The sequence below is a fragment of the Pinus tabuliformis genome, chromosome 8, assembly GCF_031772625.1.
Source record: "Pinus tabuliformis cultivar Carrire ecotype Pingquan chromosome 8, CPIR1, whole genome shotgun sequence".
NCBI classification, from domain to species: domain Eukaryota; kingdom Viridiplantae; phylum Streptophyta; class Pinopsida; order Pinales; family Pinaceae; genus Pinus; species Pinus tabuliformis.
In genome coordinates this window covers 933622865-933646406 of record NC_142294.1, presented here as the reverse complement: position 1 = coordinate 933646406, position 23542 = coordinate 933622865, and the positions used below count along the sequence as shown (strand labels likewise).

Here is a 23542-nt window from a genome sequence, read left to right as displayed (position 1 = left end):
TATCATCAACAACACCTTCAGCATTCTGGAAACCGACACCGATTCAGAAGGCACAAATAGGGAAACAAAACCTATTGAAGAACCAAAAGACAAGCCAGAACACACAACAAAGGACAGGGAGGAAAATATAATCAGAATAGAAGTTCAAATGCAAGAATTCGAAGACGAACGCGATGAAAACACTGATATGCTAACCAGCGACGAGGGTAGTGAGGAAATGGAGCTCAATGCAGTTCTAGAAAAGGAAGGGGTGAACCTCCCAAATATGGAAAATAATTGGAGAACTAAAGGGCTGGAAAATATTCTGGAAGAAGAAATAAGGAAGATCAATGATCTCTTCATCGCAAGACAAAAAGCGGAACTAGATAGGCAAAACAGGAGATTAGGAATTGCAAAAGGCACAGGCAATCAGTCAAAGAGCATCTCTCTTAACCCAACAGGCCGGAAGCAAAGAAAAAGAAGAGGTAGAAGAACAAGTGGGGAGGTGTTGCATGATTTGGGGATCTTAATGATAAACTCAGGCAAAATGAAGGCTCCACATGCCTTCCCGTCCTACCAATAAGTATCTAGTTATAAATGAAAATCATTTCATGGAATGCAAGAGGGCTCAATAGCCAAGCCAAACAAAGACTGCTCAAGAGAAAGTTCCAACAAGAAAAGCCAGATATTATGTTCATACAGGAAACCAAATGTGCCATTAACCAAATGGAGAACATCAGCAAAAGGCTAGGCAAACCTATAAAATATATAGACGTAGCCAGTCAAGGATGGGAAGGCGGCATAGCTACACTTTGGGATACCCGAGTAATAGACATCATCTCAATGGAAGCTGCACGATCGTTTATTGCCACAGAAGTTCAAATGACAGGTAACTCTGAAACTTACCTATGCATAAATGTTTATGGACCGCAAAGATTAGAAGACAAATTTTCTTTTCTTAATTCTCTCATGAATTTAAAGCTAAGATACCCAACCTCTAAGATCATCATGGGGGGGGACTTTAACATGATAACTTCTCTACTGGAGAAGAAAGGAGGACTCAGGAGGCTTAACAAAGATTCAGAACTCTTTGTTGATTTCATAGAAGCTGCCAAACTAGTAGACATCCTTCCCAAAAATGGTTCCTACACTTGGAACAACAGGAGAGGAGGAGACAATAGGATTGCCTCCCGTCTGGATAGATTTCTGATCTCAGAAAGTATCTTACTCGAAGGAATAACAGTGGACTCTGACATTCTTCCCAGTGGAGGATCAGATCACTGGCCAATAGCTTTGGAAGCGGCCTTCCTAGGGACCCCTAGAAATAAGCCCTTCAAATTTGAAAAGTTCTGGTTAACTCACCCCGACTTTGCAAACTTGCTAAAGGAATGGTGGTGTGAACCATTGGATTTAAGAGGAACCAAAATGTTCAAGCTCCAAAGCAAACTAAAACACATCAAAAACAGAATAAAAGATTGGAATGCAGCCGAGTTTGGAAACATCTTCCAGGAAAAGAACATCATAGAGGGTAAGTTAAATCTAATACATAAAGAATGGGCTTTAGGGAACTGCAGTGAAGACTCAAAAGAACAGGAGAAGGTATTGATGCAACAATGGAAACTCCGTTGCCAACAGGAAGAGACATTGTGGAAACAAAAATCAAGGATCCAATGGCTAAAGGAGGGAGAACAAAATACAAAGTTTTTTCATAGATCGACGCTGGACTACAGGGGGGCAAACAAAATCCTTAGGCTCAACAATGAAGCAGGGGAAACTCTTCAAAATCACAAGGAAATATCAACCCTGCTCACCAGGCACTTCAAGCATATAGCTCAGGAAACGCAGGAAGAAAGATCAGAGGCCATAGAGGAACTAACCCAAGCTATACCCCACATCATAACCTCTGAGCAAAACTCTGCTCTGCTAAGAAAGGTCTCGATGGAGGAGGTGGAAGACGTTGTCAAGAGTATGCCAAATGATAAGGCACCGGGGCCTGATGGTTTTACAATAAACTTCTACAAAGCTTGCTGGCCAACTATTAAAACAGAGGTATGGGAAGTTGTCGAAGACTCCAGACGCTCCGGCTCCATTCTCAAATCCCTGAACTCCACTTTCCTTGCACTAATTCCTAAGGAAGAAGAAGCCAACTCCCCGGACAAGTTTCGACCCATAGCTCTCTGCAATGTGATATATAAAATCATATCTAAAGTTATAGCCAACAGACTTAAGCCTATTCTTCCTGACTTAATCTCGGAAGAGCAGTCAGGCTACGTGGAGGGCAGGCAAATCTTAGACAACATCCTTTTAGCACAGGAGATGGTTCATACCCTGCAAACAAGGAAACTTCCAGGCATGCTGATGCAGCTAGATCTCTCCAAAGCCTTCGACAAAGTCAACTGGAATTATCTGGAGGCCACTCTGAATGCTTTTGGCTTTGACAAGCAATGGACCAAATGGATCCTTGCTCTGATTAAATCTACCAATTTTTCCATTCTGGTCAATGGCTCCCCCTCCCGAGGCATTAGGCAAGGAGACCCTCTCTCCCCTTTCCTTTTTGTGATCCTTATGGAAGGGCTCAGCAGGCTCATTCACAAAGCAAGAGAGGAAAGGAAAATCAAAGGCTTACACCCTTTCCCCTCCATTCCTGCAACTACGCACCAGCAGTTTGTCGATGACACAATGCTGCATGGCACTCCCACTGTGAAAGAAGCTATGGCCTTCAAAAACATTCTAAATCTCTTTAGCAAAGCTTCAGGCATGGAGATTAATCATGCTAAATCGACTATCTTCTTCTTTAATACTCATCCTGCCATCCAGAACCATCTTTCCAGCATTCTTGGCTTTCGAAAAGGCACTCTACCATCTAAGTATCTGGGAGCCCCTCTCACAACTAAGCCTTGGCAAAAAATTCACTGGGAAAAAATCCTAGCGAAACTGGAGAAAAAATGCAAGCATTGGACGCACAGGGCTCTTAACTTTGCTAGGCGACTAGTCCTCACTAAGGCAATATTGCAGGCCATTCTGCAGTATGTGCTATCCATCATGCCAGCTCCTAGCGGAATCCTTCAGAAAATTAGAGCTATACAAAGATCTTTTCTATGGGGTGGCAATGCTGAGAAAAAGAAATGGGCACTAGTGGCCTGGAACAAATTATGCACTTCAAAAGCTGCAGGTGGTTTAAATTTAATTGATCCCCACACCATCAATATGACATGCGGAGCCAAGTTGTGGTGGCGCTGGCTGAAGGAAACCAATCTACCTTGGGCCAGACACTGGAAGGAGAAATACACTCCTAACTACAACGAACAGGACCTAATCAGGATACAGGAAACACCGGAGGGTTCTCCAATATGGAATTTAGCTAGAAGAAACCGCAACTTAGTTCAGGACCACAACTTCTAGGAGATCCGCAATGGGGAAACAGCCCTCTTTTGGGAAGATGCCTGGCAGCAGCTCCCAACGCTGGAAAAACCAGAGCTCGAAGAGTTTAAAAGAGAATGCCAGAACAGAGGAAAATTTACCGTCCCCCACTACTGGAATCCTAACAGCTGCGACCAAGAATGGAGAGAATGGGCACTCCAGGACACTGAGAACCCAATTGAGGGAAACAATAACACAGAGGACCTTCTAAACTACATAAACAATCGAAAAATCAGAAAGACCACAGAGAGCGACATTCTGAGATGGGGTATGAAAGGGAGTGGTAACTTCACTCTCAAAGAGGCCAGAGAACAGCTAGAACACTCGGAGCAGGTGGAGGTGTTACAATGGAGCAACAAGGTTTGGGATCCCATGTTCTGGCCTAAAATAAAAACCTTTCTCTGGCTCCTAATGAGGCGAAAAACCCTCACCTGGGAGAACCTGCGCAAAAAAGGTTTCGAAGGCCCCTCCATATGCCCTATGTGCAATCAAGCAGAAGAAACCATGAACCATCTTTTCAACACCTGTGAATGGGCTGATCACCTATGGCAAGGGATGGAAACTATATTGCAACAAACAAACAGAGACAGGGAATCCATTCAAAATACCATCATGAATTGGCCAAGCAAGTACTCTAACAACGTAAGAATCAACAACATATGGAAAATCCTGCCCGGCTTCATAACTTGGACCATTTGGAAAGAAAGAAATAGAAGAATCTTTCAAAGTGAGCACAGAAATATAGAGTACCTACAAAGCACCTTAACCCAAAACATTCGTCAATTAATCTTGGTAAAATGCAAAGCAGATCCTGACAACCAACCTTCGGCCGAGGACCAGCGAATTCTGAACGCCTTCAACCTGCTCAACGAACAAAACCTGGGATCCACTGTGCAGCAGCAAAACTTAAACACTGAGCCAAAGGGCTGGAAACGTCCGCCAGAAGGGTTTCTAAAGCTAAACTTTGACGGTGCCTCGAGAGGCAATCCTGGCCCAGCAGGCATTGGAGGAATCATCCGGAATCATGAAGGAGAAATACTTCACATTTACAGTAAAGCTCTAGGGGAAGGCACAAATAATGAAATGGAATTTGCAGCTATGGAAAAAGGGCTAAGGATTCTCCGAATGAACCAAACAAGCAACGCAGTGATTGAGGGAGATTCAGAAGTAGCCATAACTGTGGCCCGGAAAATCTACGGGGGAACGCCAGCCAGCAGAGTCACAAAACACTGGCGACTGTCCAAGGTCACAGACAACATTGCCAAACTGTTAGGAGAAATGAAAGGCCTCATCTTTCAGGCGGTAAGGCGAAATGCCAATTCGGTTGCTGACCACCTGGCAAATCATGGGATTGAACACCCCAACGCAATGTGGGACAGCTGTTGGCAGCAGGTTGACAACCAGCAATTAAGGGGAAAATGCATCCAACTCTCACGGTTAGATATGGTGACGGCAGAGGAGTCCGACCGGAGGGTCGAATAGCTCAATGCCATAATTGCTTGGACAGGCTGACTAGACACGCTCCATTAATTTCCAGCAGGCCGCGAAGGACAAACAGGATGAGGGCAACTATGACAGAAGCAGGTGACAAAGATTTGTGCAGGTTCATAATCTGTGGTGATATGAGCCGCCGAAACATAATAAGGAAAAGGGACACTTGGCACACCTTGGAGCAAGCAGGGAGCGGTGACCGTAAAGGGATACAATTATTCCACAACCCAACCAAAATTCCATCACGCAGCAATTATGGTGATCTGACGTGCAAGTTGCACAAAGTTAAACGATCACACACCGGTAATCTCCCCGGAATTCGTTATTTAACCACTCTCAAAGGCCAAACGAAAAACATTATCTCAGCGTGCAACAAGACAAATCCTCCTCGCTCTGTAAACAGTGCTCAGGATAAAGCTAGGCAAGTTAGAATTACTATGGCAGGGGAGGGCAGCCGCAACAAATCCGCCAACAACGATCTGCAACAAGCAAGAGAGATGTATGAGAGGCGAACCTCGCAACGGAACAAGCGCAAGATTATTGACTTAGAAGCCACTGTCCAGGACGAGGAAAGCAAGCTCTCTGACCAGCAAATCGGGAAAGAAGTTGATTGGCTCCAGGACCCTGGAACTCCCAGCACTCGAGCCACTCAATTCGTCAGAACACAAGCGGAAAGTTGGCGCATGAAGACCCTCCTCGCGAAAGCAATGGACATCCAAGGTGAACACGCAGAGCAGCTGCGCAAGCTTAAGCAGTTTGCAGAAACCATGTCGCATGATCACATGGCGGTGGTGGAGAGCAGTGAATTCAAGCTAAGCGCGATACACCAACAAGTCGATACCATGGATAAAAAACTCACGGTCCTGATAAAGCTTCTACGACAAACCATCGGGCAAGACAACAAGCCTTCCGACATGCAGAAGGGTGAACCGTCGGGAGACCAGCAGGGCAATTCGCCCAGGCCAGGGCAGATCAACATGTCAAGATCTACTCCGGTCATGGAGATGTTCAAGCGCATTTGACTTTGCAGTCTATCAGACCCCTCGTCCCCAGCGGTCTTCTTTTGCCTCGAGGCTTGCCACCCCTGCTTTCCTCTTCTCAGCGGGTTTTATGTTTACTGTCCAGGTTTCTTCTGTCCATGTCTGTTGTCTACTCTTGATATATGCCGCCCTGCGTGGTGTGTCGGTTTTCAGTTTCATGTTATGATGTCTTTTCTAGTCTTCAGTCACTCTGTTCTCTTCTGGTCTCCTGTGGTAAGGCCTGCAGCTTAGCGGCCAGTAATCTGCTTAAGCAGAAGTTTTGTACCATATTTTTATCTTGTTAATATCAAAGCTTACTTACAAAAAAAAAAAAAAAACATAGACAAAGATTCAATTTCTTTTAGAATTCAGAAACTAAAAACAGTTAGAATTTTATATGATCATGATACAAATGCAATCATACAACTTTTGCTCTTGAGCCTCTTGTCTTGCTAAAACAATGGTTTTTTCAGCATTTGAAGCTACTATTGCAGCCCCACTTCTAGCAGATGGAGCACTAGCAGACATTGAAGCAAATGGAGGGGGTGGGGGGACAACATCAGTGGGAGCACTCCTTCCTTTCCTTTAACTCTTCCAGCTGCCATTGATGATTGAACCACAATTTCTGTAAAATGAGGAAGACAATGGACCATTGTAAGGGAAAAACTTAAAGATTGGTAGACAAATCCACTTGCAGAGCACTTGGAATCCCTTCTAACACTGCACAGTAACCCTTAGCTGCACTCCAAAACATCCGACACCTCCAACCTATTGAGTGAAATGAGCTCAAATGAAATCGAAAATGTGTTTTTATGGGTTACAGGCCTCTTTTAAGGGGGACATAGTGGGGGCATGTGTTGACGCGTGTTTGGAAGGTGTCCTGTGAACAAGACATGTGTCAAACATGTGTCGGTGTCCAACACGTAGAATAGGAGACATGGGCCTTGTTTGGAGGTGTCTTGTTACTTCGGTAGTTATTTATTTTTTATTTGATTCATTTTAATTTTTTTATATTTTTTAATGTAACAAGACAACTTCTACCCCATACTAGGCTATAGAGCACATCGCCACTCTCAACGCAATGACGGATCCTCTCTCTCTCTCTCAACAAGTTGTCACCAATAGTGTTGGACATTTCGCTAATTTCATGCCAACAGATGTCCAGTTCAGGTACCTTCGATGAGGTGTACTAGTCTGCACTGACAAGTTTACTAGGGATACTATCCATGAATACGGAGAAGCATCCCTTGGATTTCCCAGCATGGTTTTCCTTGAAAATATATATATTTGAGAGAGCTCCAGCAGGTTTGGGGTAGTAGCACACCATTCTTCACTTCAGTGTGTGTAATGTCCCCACTAAATAATTTTGCTAAGTAAACTTCCCTTTTTGCAATTTTGGTGTTGAGAAAATATTTTGGCATGTAAAATTTAGGAAAAAGTGGGTTGAGGGATTCCCCACTTAATTTTTGGAGAAAAGGAGGCCACAAACATAAGAGAAAAAGGAAAACTTATTTTGGTAGTGGGATGCGGGGGCCACCCAAGAGGGTAATTCGAACCCCTTATGAAAATCAAGCTAGGGAGAAGGAGGGAGAGAAAGGAGGTTGAATTGGTGGAGCCCGCAATGAGAGAAGGGAGCAAAAACTATAAGAGGAGAAGGGCCTCATTTTTGCCATCTTTTGACAGTTTGATATCTGAACTTGAGTTGCTTGAGCTGTTCAGCCAAGTCAACTGGTGCTGTTGAGCACAAGGGATTTTCAAACAGAGATTCCACCTCTTCCTTCGGTGAACTTAGAGTGTCACCCTAGGAGAGAATTTGGGAGCTGATTCAGGGCAATTAAGGAGCTATTTCAAAAAGTTTCCTTCAGTTGGAGCATGCTTCTCCTAGGGCACAAAAGGAAATTTGTGGGGCTAATAGAAGCTAGCAAAAAATGGAGTTTTGGTCGGAGAATTTGCAGAGATTTGTCTACAGGGAGGACAAATTTTTCTTTCGTGATTTGTAGGGCTGAGAGAGTTGCATTTTGTTGGGCCGAATTTGTCTATTTCAGGGTCTGCGCAAGGGTCACTGGTCTTCTACTACACAGTCATTGAGAGCAAGAGCTTGTGGGGATTGAACAAGGAGCAATGAGGTTTGGAGCAGCTATTTGCAGTGGACTTGGAGGAGATTTTTCCAGCAGTTGTCTTGGGCATTTTATGACAGTTTCTTCTCTACATCATATTCAACCAGCCAGTTAGGGCCACACACATTTCTTGGGGTCACTCAAACACTTTGGATTCAGCCCAAACCCTTTCTTCGTTTTTGTGGGTTTCATGCAGGATGCTTCCAGTGAATTTGGCCGAATTTTCTAAGCACTTTTGAGGGCACAAACACAGGGTCGATTTCAGCCAGCAACAACAGTTTTTACCAAGCAGTGCACCGTTCTTTCTAGGGGACCTCTCCGGCACTTAGATATTGTATTGACACTTGGGTTTTGCTATAGCTTGCAGTAGCAAGCCCAGGTTCCATTTCTTCCATTGACGTACCTATATTTTTTTCTAATTATTACCATGGCTCAGATTTTTGGCTCCAATTATTGTGTTTACTGATTGTGGTTGTGTTATCAAAGTTTTATTTTAATGTAGCTTAGTGCACGTATTTGATATTCACTGTTATTTCCTAGTTAGGAACATTACAGTGGTATCAGAGCATGTTCTTGGCCAACTGTGGGCAAATTAGCAGGTGATGCCACCCAGGTACGAAGGAGTAGTGTTCCACAAAGGCAGATGAAGATGTCGTGGTAGAGGAGAAGAGCTTAACCATTTTTCAGACACAGAGCTTGATAACGCTAGAGAATGCCTAGAGAACTAGGGGGCAACGTACAACCTAGGCAGAATGGGCGAGATCCATTGCGGGAAGAGTTGGACAGGTCGAACCAACAAATAATGAGGCAAAATCAGTAGGTTATAGACATGATGTGGCAGATAATTGGTCTACAATTGTAGAACATACAGGCAGGGCCACAAGGAGGGGCCAACGATGGAGAAGGTGGGTTGAGCCATGTGCATGCATGCACAAACAAACAATCGAGTACTCACACTTATGCCCAGAATTCTAGACCCACTATGCCTCACTTCCTGGAGGAACCAGCGAGGGAGAGAGAGCTAGATGCATTTGCTGAGTTGATGAGATCTTTCACTGATGGAGTTGATGAGTATGAGGCATTGGACCCTAGCGTCAGGAGGATCATATCCTTTGGTGACTACTACCACCTAAAGGAGAAGTACAGACTTGGGCCAGGAGCACCTTTCAGAGGAGGACACCAGCATCAAAACACAGACACTCAAAAGTTGGCAGGAAAGATAATATTGTTGATTCTGTAGCATCAAATGTGCTCTAGCCTCGAAATTTTGCAGAGAGGTTAAGAAACATGCATTCTCCAAAACTCACAAATCGTTTGGGAAATTCCACCTAGAGATGGTTTAATTAAAATAATTTATCATTTTTAATGTATTCCTAAGTCTAAACTTAGGAAATGTGATTAATTAAAGGGTATTAATTAAATCTGGTGCGAATCTTCTAGAAGAAGATGAGGATCAACTCCCAGTTAATCTTAGCCTTTGATTATGTTTTAATCTTGGTCGTTGGTGCTCCAACGAGAGATTATAAGAAGGAGCTTGATGGCCACTTGGAGAACACACTGAGATAGTGAGAGTAGAGATCGAATTTCTCAAGAGTAGCAGCGCTGAGCTGTCGGGGAGAGATCGAGTGATTCTTGTAGTGAGGGGCACGGATAGTAGACCGGGGGAGATTTTTTCAGTTTCGGAGAGTGCAAGGCATAGAAGGCATCCAGAGGTTCAGAGAGGCAACGCAGTGCCACGTAGAGGCAGCGCAATGCTTCAGAGGGACTCTGTAATTTCTCTGGGAGCAGTCGAGATCTAGTGTCAGAAGGTGGGGTGTGAGACCGAAGGGCCAGAGATTCGAGTTCCAGTCAACAAATCGACTAGCTGGAAGGGTGACGCAGTTCCTTGAAACTGTGACGCAGATCTGCGTAGGCTGACGCAGAGACTGCGTAGAGGCAGCGTGGGGCTAGCCATCCAGAGCCTAGATCAAATTCGGATCGCCAGTGACAGTGTGAGAATACTTCTCACTACCTCTTTGCCAGTTTATTCTTTGTATTAGATTGCTAGTTTGGGCATCGAAAGATTTGTACTCGGTAACTTCTGCATAATAATTAAAACCCTCAACTATTGCACCAGTTTTCCCACATTGGGTTTTTCCAGGGATGTTTGTCCAAAAACAACGGTGTATTTGTGTGTGTGTTTATTTCTTTCATCCGCAGTATTTTGTTTCCGCAATATTTTATGTTGAGAAGGCCGCAATAGATTTTATTTCAATGTTTACTATGTAACACTGTAAATAACTTGATTCAGAAATTATCAAGTAGGAGAAATTTAATTAGTTGCTGCAGTAGGGAATCGGGTCACCGATTTTTCACATGGTATCAGAGCACAGATCGTAAGCTGAAGAGCTCAACGCAAGAGGAAGGAGGAATTTTGAATCTCTACAGAGGTGGCAATTCGAAACCCTCAAAGGCAGCACAGTCCCTTGGGCCAAGAGGGTCAATTTTTGAGCAAGATTTATTTCTCTAAGAGAGTCGATAGAGAAATTAAATTTTCCAAATTGAAGATTACCAGAGGTAGAGGGAGTAGTAGCAATTTCCTTGCAGAGCAGATCTTCAGTTGGGACGCAGTTATTTTGCAGCAGGTTGCTAGTGCAAAATAGCGTCAGGTGGAAGAAGAGCACACACTGAGGGCAAAATTGTCCTCAGGGAACTTCTAGTCTCAAGAAGTTTGATTTCCTTTGCAAATTAGGATTCGTTGTGTGCAGAGTTTCACTCCAGAAGGGAGTGCAAATAGCTAAGCAGCAGCTGAGGAGAAGGGAAGAGGGAGTTTTCGACATTTTTAGAGATGGATACAGATGGGCAGGATCCATGGAAGAGCAGCAGATTAGATCCAGCTGCTGCAGATTTCTCACATGGGTCAATATCCTTGCTACGGGAGCCAAATAGAATCAGTAGCAGGAGGATCACAGTGTTAGCAGATGCAGCTAGTCATTCAAATGGTAGTTGCATAGCAAGTTGCAATCAGTTCCCGGAAGACAGTTACAGAACTAGTTGTAGTGACACAGGCAGTGTGAATTTCCCAGTTGTAGTATGCAGGTGCAATTCCAGCCAGGAGATTCCCAGTGCAGAGCTTCGCAGTCCAATTTCCAGTGCAGGAGGACCATGTGAGTTGTCAGAAGGGAGTAGAGAGATTTCCCATAGGGAGATCAAGACTCAGAGGGAGTCTAGTTTCAGAGGGAGCATCCCCATGGAAGCTAGTACTTCTGAATCTAGGGAGATTAGACTTTATTGCAACAGTGCAGAAGCATCAACAGAGTAGTAACAACCGCAGTATGAGTAGATCATATTTCGCCATGTTGGCAGCCATACCTCCAGGAGAGGTGGGGAGATTTGGTTTTGTAGCCCCTGAGAGCTACAAGATTGGCAGGATTCTTGAGGAGGTCCACCTCATGAATCAATACCTTGCTACGGGAGCCCATAGTATGCAGTAGTAGGATGGACCAGTTGCAGTTGGTGCAATCAGGTGCCAGAGTGACAAATGCAATAGCTAGTAGCGGTCAAACACTGAGCAGCGTAGAGCAGAGTTGGCAGCAGTGCAATTGGCACAATGCAGAGTCAGCAGCAACGCAGAGGCTTCAGTGATAGTGCAGAAGCTAGCAACAGTCATAACTCGGACGACGGATGCATCATACTGACCACAGTTGGTTCAGTATTTTGGATGCTTTTCCGTTGTAGTTGTTGCAGTTGCAGCGACAATAGTGGTGGGCAGTGGGGCCAGACATCCGCAGCGCGGCAGGAGATGGTACAGAAACAAAGTGATGTTTCAGTGGGTTGAAGCACTAGAGCACATTCCTCACTAAGAGTGAGTGTTGATTTCTATAGCATCAAATGTACTCTAGCCTCGAAATTTTGCAAAGAGGCTAAGACACATGCATTCTCCAAAACCCATAAATCGTTTGGGAAAATTCCACCTAGAGATGGTTTAATTAAAATAATTAATCATTTTTAATGTATTCCTAAGTCTAAACTTAGGAAATGTGATTAATTAAAGGGTATTAATTAAATCTGGTGTGAATCTTCTAGAAGAAGACGAGGATCAACTCCCAGTTAATCTTAGTCTTTGATTATGTTTTAATCTTGGTCATTGGTGCTCCAACTAGAGATTATAAGGAGGAGCTTGATGGGCACTTGAAAAACACACCGAGATATTGAGATCTAGAGATCGAATTTCTCAAGAGTAGCAGCGCTGAGTTGTCGAAGAGAGATTGAGTGATCTTCTTGCAGTGAGGGGCAGGGATAGTAGACCGGAGGAGATTTTTCCAGTTTCAGAGAGTGCAAGGCAAAGAAGGCATCGAGAGGTTCGGAGAGGCAACATGGTGCTTCAGAGGGAGTCCATAATTTTTTTGGGAGCAGTGGAGATCTAGTGTCGGAAGCTGGGGTGTGAGACCGGAGGGCCAGAGAGTCGAGTTCCAGTCAGCAAATCGACCCGCTGGAAGGGTGACGCAGTGCCTTAAAGCTATGACACAAATCTACGTAGGCTGACACAAAGGCAACATGGGGCTAGCCATCTAGAGCCCAAGATCAGATTCGGATCACCAGTGACAGTGTGAGAATATTTCTCACTACCTCTTTTCCAGTTTATTCTATGTATCAGATTGCCAGTTTGGGCATCTAAAGATTTGTACTCAGAAACTTCTACATAATAATTAAAACCCTCAGCTGCTGCATCGGTTTTCCCACATTGGGTTTTTCCGGGGACGTTTGTCCAAAAACAACGGTGTATTTGTGTGTGTGTTTATTTCTTTCCTGCGCAGTATTTTGTTTCCGCAATATTTTATGTTGTGAAGGCTACAGTAGATTTTATTTCAATGTTTACTGTGTAACAATATAAATAACTTGATTCAGAAATTATCAAGTAGGAGAAATTTAATCAGTCGCTACAGTAGGGAATTGGGTCACCGATTTTTCACAGATATTGCCCAGCTTTGATGGATTAGCTAAGAGTTTGGCTAGGGCATGGATTTAGAAGCTAGACACATACCTTCATTTGAATCCCATGTGGGAGACACATACCTTCATTTGAATCCCATGTGGGAGACAAATGCAATCAAATGTGTCACTTTGCACCTGGACGAAGATGCACAGGGTTGGTGGTACCACGAGTTGATCACACTGGGGCATGCTTCCATTACATCTTACACTAAGTTTACGAGGAGGCTGGTGGAGAGATTTGACAAGAAGGACCCCGAGTTACACTTCAGGGAGTTGGCCAACCTGAAGCAGATAGGCAGTGTCAAGGCATATATGGAAGAGTTCTAGAGATTAATCGTTATGGTCTTTAACATCTCAGAGACAAGGTTGATCATGTTGTTTATTGAGGCGCTGACAAAACCATTGCGTCATTGGGTGAGAGCTTACAGGTCGGTGTCGTTGCAAGATGTCATTAACCGGACTAGGGACATGCTTGACGCAATCCCGAAAACCCGGACACCAGTACATCCCAAGCCTACCTTTCCTCAAAAAGATAAGGATATTAGACCTCCTCAGAAGGAGTGGACGAGGCGAGGACAGTTGGATGACGAGATTAGGAGAGACCTTCGAAGGAGGAAGCTATACTTCATGTGCCAGGAACCATGGGCACCAGAGCACAAGTGCACCAAGGGGAAGGCCCATTACATAGAGGTGTTCTTAGATAGTGAACCTAAGGATGAGCGTGAACTGGAGACAAATGGATATTGCAGGTTGCAAGTTATGGGAGGAGGAGGACCACCGCCTCCTCCTAGAGGAGGCCCACCATTACCCACTGGAGGAATTATTGCTTCGCTTTGGGGAGTTCCGAAGTATTTGACATTGAGGATCAGGGGCACAGTGTAGGGGTAGCAAGTGTCGGTGTTGGTGGACAATGGGGCTACCCACAATTTCATTGATGCGCAGATGGTGGAGCATAGATGTATACACACAGAGGATTTCAAGGGGTTCTCAGTTTTGGTGCTAGGAGACAAGACCATGCAGTGCACGAGATATGTTCCCAATTTGACCTTGACCATGGGGAACTACTCTGTGATGTTAGAAAATTAGAAAGGCAAAAAGATTTCCTTCAACTTGATAACTACTTGTGATTAATTAGTGATCTTTTAGTAGCTTCTTTTATGTCTTCTTTTATATTCTTGTCATCAAGCAACTATCAAAACAAAATATGAAGATCAACATAATAGGGACACAGGATGTAGGCTCTCAGCCAAGGCTAAAAACCCTCCTCTAGGGGAAAACCCAAGAAATTTTCTTCTCTTCCTTAGAACCAAATCAAATGAGATAATCAAGACCTTTGACCAAACCAAAAGACCTCCTTCAACCCACAAAGTCAGCCTCCCAAGATGATTAGCCAAAAACCAAAAGTCAACTCAAGTCAAACTACTTCAATCATGCAAGAACCATAAATTTCGGCCTTCTTGCAACAAATTTTGGCCTTACTGTGGACCTACAACTTCGGCCCTCCTGCAACCCAGAAACTCACACATGTGAGCAAGAGACAAGAAAATCAAATTTTTGACTTCGCTAAGGTTTATTCTTCCTCTTCTAGGTATTTCACACTCCTTTTCTCTTCCTGCAACTACAAATCGAACTTGCTTGGGTGAATGTCCAAATGAGGTGGAGTAACTGCTTATTTATAGTGGTTCTATGTGGTCAAATTCCTTTAATGAGGCTGACTTGGTGAAGGAGGCATAAGTGACAATTTAGACTCAAAAATCATTTTCTTTCTTGACATATAAAGCCCAAGAAGGGTCTATTACATAATGACAAGGACAATGATACATGACACAAACCCTAGAAGCCTTCAATGGAGGCTTTTGACCTAGAAACAAAATAAACAAAGCATGAAACCCGTGCTTATAAATAATTTTTCTTTTATAATAATTTTTCTTTTGACAAATGTATTACAATATGACTCAAGTACAATCATGAAGACCGATACTAGTTACATTTCTCAACACATGACAGATCATTTCTTTGTTGTTGATGTGTCGGACACCAATGTGGTGATGGGTGTTCAGTGGTTGTACTCTCTGGGACGTGTCACTAGTGATTGGAAGAAACTGGAGATGGAGTTCGTCGGGCTAGGCGGGAAGCCAGTAGTACTAAGGCATGCATTCCTACCCGCCATAGTCAATGTCAGCTCACAGGATGAAGGTTGATTTGAGACATGGAGACATAGCGTGGGCAGTAGAGTTACGTATTTCAGAGGCAAGGAAGCAGGAGCAGCAACCACACTCAAATATTTTGGCACTATTAAAGAAGCATCAAATAGAGTTCAAAGACATTCCTCCAGGTCATCCACCAAATAGAGGCTTTGAGCACACCATAGAGTTGGAGGGGGTGCATGCAATCATCACCACTCCCTACAAGCATCCCAAGGCATAGGAGGATGAGATTGAGAGGGCTATTCAAGAGTTGTTGGCATTAGGGCACATTAGGCCCAGCTCCAGTCCCTTTGCTTCTTCAGTTGTGTTGGTGAAGAAGAAGGATGGAACATTTGGCATGTGCATTGACTACAGGGCCCTGAATAAGAAGACATTGAGGAATCGATACCTAATTCCATGCATTGATGAGTTGATGGACGAGCTTAAAAGGGCTAAATACTTCCCTAAGGTAGACTTGCATTCGGGATACCATCAAATTCAGCTGAGAGAGCAGGATATCCCGAAGACTGCAATCTGATGCCACTATGGGCACTTTGAGTTCTTGGTGATGCCCTTTGGGCTAACCAATGCACCAACAACTTTTCAGTATTGCATGAACCATGTGTTCCACAAGCATTTACGTAGATTTATTTTGTAGTTCTTTGATGACATCCTGATTTACAACAGGACTTGGGAGGAGCACCCACGACACTTGGAGGAGGTGCTACGCATATTAGAGGAGCAGTAGTTATATGCCAAGATATCCAAGTGTGAGTTTGAACTGACGAAAATGTTGTATCTTCGCCATGTGATCGGTGAGCATGGGGTGTGTGTACATCAAGAGAAGATTAGGGCCATTCTGGGTTGGCCTACGCCTAGGAATGTGATGGAGTTGCGGGGCTTCCTGGGTATTTGTACTATAGGCAGTTTGTGAAGGGGTTTTCTTCGCTGGCAACAGCCCTCATAGACTTGACAAAGAAAGGGGTGTTCAAGTGGACAGACGTGGCACAAGAGGCTTTTGAGCGCCTCAAGGGGGTGATGAGCAGTTGCCCAGTCTTGGCCTTACCTAATTTTTCGCAACCCATTGTCTTGGAATGCAATGCATTTAGAGAGGGCCTTGGGGCAGTTTTGCTGCAGGGAGGCCACCCGATTGCATTTGAGAGCCAGAAGCTATAGAGTCATGAGAGGTTGCATTCCATATATGGCAAGGAGATATTGGCCATTATGCATGCTTTGGCCAAATTTCGGCAGTATTTGGTGGGTAACAAGTTTAGGGTGAAGATTGATCACAATAGTCTTTGATTCTTCTTAGAGCAGAGAGAGTTGAATGAGAGATAGTAGAAGTGGGTCAGTAAGATCCAGGCGTACAATTTTGATACTGAGTATGTCAAGGGCAAGCAAAATGTAGTGGTTGATACATTATCTACGAGACCCACGACACTCTCATTGATGGACATCACTCAGGATTTGAGGGCGCAATTGTTAGTAAAGTACTCCAAAGATCGACAGACGTGTGAGATCTTGGATGACACTGCTAGGGATGATAGGTACAGAGTGATGAATGAGGTGATTTACTACAAAGACAAGATCTACTTGGTGTCAGGGTCACAGTTGCGGAAGAAGATCCTGCAGGTGGCTCATGATTCACCCTTGGCTGGGCATCAACGTGTTTTCAAAACATATCGGACTATCAGGGAGCACTTCACTTGGAGAGGCCTCAAGGAGGACGTTCTAAGGCATGTACAAGAGTATGATGTTGATTTTTGTAGCAACGATTGTGTTCTAGCCAAGAAATTTGGTGGAGAGGCTAGAATACATGTATTCTCCAAAACCCAGAAATCGTTTCTGGAAATTCCACCTAGAGATGACTTAATTAAAATAATTAATCTTTTTTTAATAGTGCCTAAGTCTAAACTTAGGAAAATTGATTAATTAAAGGGTATTAATTAAGTCATGGTGAAATTTTCTAGAAGAAGACATGGATCGAGTTCTAATTAATCTTAGCCATCGATTATGTTTTAATCTTGGCCGTTGAAGCCTCAATGAGAGATTGTAAGAATAAATTCGATGGGGGTTGGAGAACACACTTGGAGCCACCAAGAATTCGATATTGTTGGGAAATCGAACTCCAGAGTAGCAATTGTGTGTTGTCAAAGGGGATTCAATAGTTTCGAAGCAGTGAGAGAAGGGTAGGGATAGTAAGGCCGGAAGGAAGTTTTTCCAGTCCGATGAGTGCATAGCAGAGAGATAGCATACACCACAGAGAGGCTCACGCAGTGCGAAGAGGCAACGTAGAGCTTCAGTGGGAGATCTATATTTTGCTGAGAAGTCGAGATTCAGTGGCAGGAGCTGGAACGGGAGCCTGGAGGCCAGAAGATCGAGTTTCCAGAGTAGCAGTTGATCAACAAAGTGAGAGAGTCGCTAGTCCAAGCAAGGCTGACGCAGATCTGCATAGGGTGGCGCAAAGGCAGCAAGGAGCAGCTCATCTTGAGCTAAGGACAGTGTCGGATCACCGGTGGAAATGAGATTTTTCTCATTAGACTTCTGTCAGTCATTTTCTCTGTATGGAAAGCTAGGTTTGAGCTTCCATAGATTTGTACTCAGATTTACTACTGAATAACAAATAAAACCCTCAATTGTTGCACCGATTTCCCAAGTTGGGTTTTTTCGGGGACATTGGTCCAAAAATAACGATGTTTTATTTTGTGTGTGCATCTATTCTTCCAGTGTTTTTATTTCTTCCGCAATATTTATTTTGTGAAGGTTGCAGTGTATATGTTTTGATATTTGTCGTAGGAAACTGCAAATAATTTGGTTGATTAATTTAACAAATAAAAGAAACATTATCAGTTGCTGCAGTAGGATTCAGGGTCTCCAAATTTTCACATCGTATCAGAGCACAAATCGTAAGCCGGAGAGCTCAGCGCAAAAGGAAGGAGGCAATGAAAATCTCTGCAGAGGCAGCAGTTCGAAATCCTCCAAGGCAGCGTAGTCCCTTGGGTCAAGAGGGTCGTTTTTTGAGGAAATTTATTTCTCTGAGAGAGTCGACAGAGAAACTAAATTTTCCAGATCGAAGATTGCCAGAGGTAGAGGGCGTAGTAGCAGTTTCCTTGCAGATCAGATCTTCAGCTAGGATGCAGAGTTTGCAGTAGTTTGCTAGTGCAAATAGCGTCAATAGGAAGGAAGAGCACACACTGAGGGAATTCTCTTCTCAAGGGACTTCTAGCACAGAAGTTTGAATTCTCCTAACAGAGCAGCCGTAGTTGTGTGCAGAATTTCTCACTCCAAATGGGAGTGTGAATAGCTGGGCAGCAATTGCACAGAGGAGAATAGGAGGAATTTGACATTTTTTGAGAGATCGCAGAGATCGACAGGTTGTCCTCCAGATTGGAGGAAGAGTTTGCCATGATCACCGAGATACCTCCAGGGGTAGGTGGGGTTATTTGGTTTTGTAGCCCCAGAGAACTACAAGATGGGTAGGATTCTTGAGTCGGTCCACCCCATGAATCAATACCTTGCTAAAGGATCCCATAGCATGTAGTAGCAGGATGGACCAATGGCAATTGGTGCAATCAGGTGCCAAAGTGACAAATGCAGTAGCTAGTAGTGGTCAGACACTGAGCAGCGCAAAGCAGAGTTGGCAGCAATGAAGTTGGCACAAAGCAGAGTTAGTAGCAACGCAGAGGCTTCAATGACAACGCAAAGTCTAGCAGCAATCAGAACTCAGGTGACAGATGCATCATATTGACCACAGTTGGTTCAGTATTTTGGATGCTTTTCCGTTGCAGTTGTTGCAGTTGCAGCAGCAGCAAATGGAGAGGGAGTTGCAGTGCAGATGCAGTGTTGGCAGCAGTTCAGCAGGGCCAGTAGCAGCACGGATGCAGCATTTTATCGGAGTTGCGCAGTAGTTGGTGGGCAACAGTAGCCAGACATCAGTAGCGTAACAGGAGGTGATGCAGAGACAAGGTTTTGCTTCAATGGTTTGCAGCGCTAGAACACATTCGTTGCTAAGAGGGAGTGTTGATTTTTGTAGCATCGGTTGTGTTCTAGCCACGAAATTTGGTGGAGAGGCTAGAATACATGTATTCTCCAAAACCCAGAAATCCTTTCTAGAAATTCCACCTTGAGACGACTTAATTAAAATAATTAATCTTTTTTTAATTGTGCCTAAGTTTAAACTTAGGAAAACTGATTAATTAAAGGGTATTGATTAAGTCATGGTGAAATCTTCTAGAAGAAGACATGGATCGAGTTCTAGTTAATCTTAGCCATCGATTATGTTTTAATCTTGGCCGTTGACGCCTCAACGAGAGATTATAAGAAGAAATCCGATGGGGGTTGGAGAACACACTTGGAGCCACCAAGAATTCAATATTGCTAGGAAATTGAACTCCAGAGTAGCATCTGTGTGTTGTCAGAGGTGATTTAGTAGTTTCGAAGCAGTGAGAGAGGAGCAGGGATAGTAAGCTCGGAAGGAAGTTTTTCCACTCCTGTGAGTGCATAGTAGAGAGACAGTGTATACCACAGAGAGGTTGATGCAATGCAAAGAGGCAGCGCAGAGCTTCAGAGGGAGATCCATATTTTGCTTAGGAGAAGTCGAGATTTAGTGGCAGGAGCCGAGGTGCGAGCCCGAAGGCCAGAAGATCGAGTTTCCAGAGCAACAACTGATCAACAACGTGAGAGAGACGTTGGTCCAAGCAACGCTGACATGGAGGCAACAAGGAGCAACTCATCTTGAGCTAAGGTCAATGTCGGATCATCGGTGGAAGAGAGATTTTTCTCACTAGACTTCTGTCGGCCATTTTCTCTGTATGGAAATCTAGATTTGAGCTTCCATAGATTTGTACTCAGATTTACTACTGAATAATAAATAAAACCCTCAACTGTTGCACCGGTTTTCCCAAGTTGGGTTTTTCCAAGGACATTGGTCTAACAATAACGATGTTTTATTGTGTGTGTGCATCTATTCTTCCAGTGTTTTTATTTCTTCCGCAATATTTATTTTGTGAAGGTTGCAGTGTATATGTTTCGATATTTTCCGTAGGAAACTGCAAATAATTTCGTTGATTAATTTAACAAATAGAAGAAACATTATCAGTTGTTGCAGTAGGATTTGGGGTCTTCGAATTTTCACATGGTATTAGAGCACAAATCGTAAGCCGGAGAGCTCAGCGTAGAAGGAAGGAGGCAATTCGAATCTCTGTAGAGGCAATAGTTCGAATCCCTCTAAGGCAACACAGTCCCTTGGGCCAAGAGGGTCAATTTTTGAGGAAATTTATTTCTCTGAGAGAGTCGACAAAGAAACTAAATTTTCCAGATCGAAGATTACCAAAGGCAGAGGGCATAGTAGCAATTTCCTTGTAGATCAGATCTTCATCTGGGACGCAGATTTTGCAGCAGTTTGCTAGTGCAAATAGCACCAGGAGGAAGGAAGAGCACACACTGAGGGAATTCTCTTCTCAATGGACTTCTAGCACAAAAGTTAGAATTTTCCTAGTAGAGCAACAATAGTTGTGTGCAAAATTTCTCACTTCAGAAGGGAGTGTGAATCGTTGGGAAGCAGTTGCACAGAGGAGAAGAGGAGGAATTTGACATTTTTTGAGAGATCGCGAAGATCGACAGGCTGTCCTCCAGATTCGAGGAAGAGTTTGCCATGATCACCAAGATAACTCTAGGGGTGAGGTTTGGTTATTTGGTTTTGTAGCCCTAAAGAATTACAAGATGGGCAGGATTCTTGAGTCGGTCCACCTCATGAATCAATACCTTGCTATAGGAGCCCATAGCATGCAGTAGTAGGATGGACCAGTGGTAGTTGGTGCAGTCAGGTGCCAGAGTAACAGATGCAGTAAATAGTAGTGGTCAAAGACTAAGCAACACAAAGCACAGTTGGCAGCAGTGCAATTGGCACAAAGCAGAGTTAGCAGCAGCCAATGTCACACGGTTCGAGTTCGAATTCGAGTTCGACCACGATTAAGTTCGATTCAAATTCGAATTTTCCGATCAGGTTCAGCATTAGGTTCGACTATACATATTTTTCAATATATATATATATATATGACAAAATAATAGAAAATTCAAAATCGATCCATAAACACATGAATACAAATTCTTATTAGTAAACATACATGAATAATGTAATCATTCTAACATCTAGTTAAATGTAAACATACACAATAGTAGTTTGCAAAAAGAAATGACATAATTTTCAGTCTTCAAAATTTAAATGAATGTCAAATACTAGTAATCTTTTAAAAAATCACATCGTTTTAATGTTTAAATACTAACAGAAACTTGAAACCAAAACAGTACATTCTGAAGACCATTTGTATGTGTTGGAAATTTGGTGGTTGAAAACTGATAGCAGCAAGTTTCTTTTTTGACTCTTTTTCGTTTGATTTGACATTTAACACTTTGGAGAAGCATTCCTAGTTTGGATTTTACCATTCTCAAGGGCAAAAATTTGTGATAGTTGTGGATTTTGGCAATTTCTACCTGGAATGGTGGTTGGATACCTATAACAGCAGTGATTTGTTTTGATTTCACACAAAAATACCCTGCGCAGTGTTGGAAAGGCCGTTTGTCAAGCTAATGTGGTGATGTTGCTTTGAAAATTGATAAATTTAAACGCAGTAGTTTAATGAGGTCATTTTTTGGCTCCTTTCCAGCCAGATTTTTTTGGTAAATTTTGGCATTTGCGGCATAGATATAAAACACAGGCCAAATTGGCCCACGAGGTATGACAAAAGACTGTTAGCAAATACACAGCTCTGCAGCCTGCTCAATACAAACACTCACTCAATACTCCCGACAGCTTGTGCCAAAACATTAGAGAGCCATCGTCTATAAAGAAATATTTGGCGGGAAGCGTTGCAAAAACGCAGTATGTGGCCCCTGGGTTTTTTCGTAAACAGCCAAATAAAACCATCAAAAAAACTGGCGAACCCTAAATCGAACCTTAAAAAAATTCGATTAAATTCGCGTTCAGATTCGTTTAGGTTCGAAGAGGTTCGTTCAGGTTCGAGTTCGATTAGGTTCGACTTCAGGTTCGAATTTCAGGTTCGGCGAACCTGAACGAATTTCAAAATTTTTTTGAGGTTCACCGAATTTTGAACCTGAACCTTCAAGTTCGGCGAACCCTGTGACATAGGCAGCAGCGCAGAGGCTAGCAGCAGTGAGGACTCAGGTGATAGATGCATCATACTGACCACAGTTGGTTCAGTATTTTGGATGCTTTTCCGTTGCAGTTGTTGGAGTTGCAACAGCAACAGATGGAGAGGGAGTTGCAGTGCAGATGCAGTGTTGGTAGTAGTTCAACAGGGCCAGCAGCAGCACGGATGTAGCATTTTATCAGAGTTGCACAGTAGTTGGTGGGCAGTAGCAACAAGACATCAGCAGCGTAACAGGAGGTGGTGCAGAGACAGGGTGTTGCTTCAATGGGTTGCAACGCTAGAACACATTCCTCGCTAAGAGGGAGTGTTGAATTTTGTAGCATCAGTTGTGTTCTAGCCACGAAATTTGGTGCGGAGGCTAGAATACATGTATTCTCCAAAACCCATAAATCCTTTCTAGAAATGCCACCTTGAGACGACTTAATTAAAATAATTAATCTTTTTTTAATGGTGCCTAAGTCTAAACTTAGGAAAATTGATTAATTAAAGGGTATTAACTAAGTCATGGTGAAATCTTCTAGAAGAAGACATGGATCGAGTTCTATTTAATCTTAGCCATCGATTATGTTTTAATCTTGGCCGTTGAAGCCTCATCGAGAAAATATAAGAAGAAATTCGATGGGGGTTAGAGAACACACTCGGAGCCACCAGGAATTTGATATTCTGGGAAATCGAACTCCAGAGTAGCAGTTGTGTGTTGTCGGAGGTGATTCAGTAGTTTTGAAGCAGTGAGAGAGGGGCAAGGATAGTAAGGCCAGAAGGAAGTTTTTCCAGTCCAATGAGTGCATAGCAGAGAGACAGCGTACACCGCAGAGAGGCTGACGCAGTGCAGAGAGGCAACATAGAGCTTCAGAGGGAGATTCATATTTTGCTTAGGAGAAGTCGAGATTGAATGGAAGGAGCCAGAGTGGGAGCCCGGAGGCCAAAAGATCGAGTTTCCAGAGAAGCAGCTGATTAGTGAGAGAGACGATGGTCCAAGCAAGGGTGACGCAGAGGCAGTGCAAAGGCAACAAGGAGCAGCTCATCTCGAGCTAAGGTCAGTGTTGGATCACTAGTGGAAGTGAGATTTTCTCTCTAGACTTCTGTCAGTCATTTTCTCTGTATGGAAAGCTAGATTTGAGTTTCCATAGATTTGTACTCAGATTTACTAATGAATAGTAAATAAAAGCCTCAGTTGTTGCATCGGT

At 43.5% G+C, this 23542-nt stretch overlaps 1 protein-coding gene across 1 annotated transcript in view; it reads right to left on the bottom strand.

Moving 5' to 3' along the window:
• LOC149238582 (uncharacterized) overlaps positions 1–23542 on the bottom strand; it is a 55643-nt gene that overhangs the window by 2125 nt on the left and 29976 nt on the right. The gene's annotated exons all lie outside the window — the stretch shown is intronic.